This window comes from Arachis ipaensis, chromosome B01, assembly GCF_000816755.2.
Source record: "Arachis ipaensis cultivar K30076 chromosome B01, Araip1.1, whole genome shotgun sequence".
Classification (NCBI taxonomy): Eukaryota; Viridiplantae; Streptophyta; class Magnoliopsida; order Fabales; family Fabaceae; genus Arachis; species Arachis ipaensis.
In genome coordinates this window covers 101,602,648-101,604,036 of record NC_029785.2, presented here as the reverse complement: position 1 = coordinate 101,604,036, position 1,389 = coordinate 101,602,648, and positions in this window count along the sequence as shown.

Sequence of the window (1,389 nt, the reverse complement as noted above, 5' to 3'; positions counted from 1 at the left end):
AGGGGGAGCTGTGTCGTGGCAATCTCGACTTCAGAAATGTGTTGCTTTGTCTACTACAGAGGCAGAATACATTGCTGTTGTTGAAGCTTCTAAGAAACTCTTGTGGATGAAAAAATTTCTGCAAGAGTGAGGCATCAATCAAGAGAAGTTTGTGTTATTTTATGACAGTCAGAGTGCTATCAATCTCAGCAAGAATCCGACGTTTCATTCCAGATCGAAGCACATAGAGGTGAGGTATCATTGGATACGTCAAGCGCTTGAGATGAAGTCATATGCACTTGAGAAGATCCATACTGATGATAATGGTTCAGATATGATGACTAAGAGTTTACCTGCAGTGAAGTTTGATTCCTGTAAAGAGAAGGCGGGTTTAGTATAGCAGCCTATCTCCACTTGAGTTGGTGAGGGAGAGATTTGTTGGTGGGTCTCCAACTTCAAGTGGGGTCCACACAATTTAAAACAAAAAAAAAAAAAGAAAATAAAGAAAGAAAGAAGTGGCTGAGAGCCATGGAGAGAGAGAGAAGAGTTTTCATTCTTTTGAATGAAAAGAAAACACGAAGCTTCAACGGCGAAGAGGAAAAGAATTTGGGGGAAAAGAGCATGGCTATCTTGATCACATTGACTTGGTAAACTTGCTCTATTTCTTATGAAATTTTAGTATGTTATTCCTGGTGTAGAGATAAACATTAGGATATAATATTGTATTGCCTTCTCTTTTGCCTGATTTGAGATACCCACTTTTGTGGAGGGTTTATATTGATTCCACCAGTTTGGTGATGTATTTTGTTGATTGTTGAGATGCCCTAGTATCACTAGGAAGACTGTTTGTGTACCCATTATTCTGATAGTGGAAGATTTTTCTGGACTAGGTCCCGTGGATTTTTTGTCCCTCTTTTGGGGGTTTTCCCACGTTAAAATTCTGGTGTCTGATTATTTGATTTTTGCCATTATATTTGTTGTTTGGAGTATCTTTGGTATTGCATATTTAATCACACAGGTTGTGAAAAAAATTATTTTTGGTGCTTCCGCTATTAGACAGGTTCTTGTTTGAACCTGTGTTGAGTTTTTCCCAACAGCTTGAAATCGAATGTTAATGCAGTCACATTTTATAAAATATTTACAAAAATTGATGCATCTGCTCTAACCAACGATAAGTTCGATTCACATATCACATGATAATTAAGTTATTAGTTTTTGCTCCCAATTCACTGTCGATAACAGGATGTAGTATAATAATAAAATTTAGTTGAATAACACATAAATTATTTTAAATTATGCAATTATTTTTTTTTCTTCTTCATTTCATGTTTTACTATTGATATAAATTAATTTATTTTTTCATATTTAAAAAAATATATATTTCATTCATATGAATTAGTTTTTAAGTTG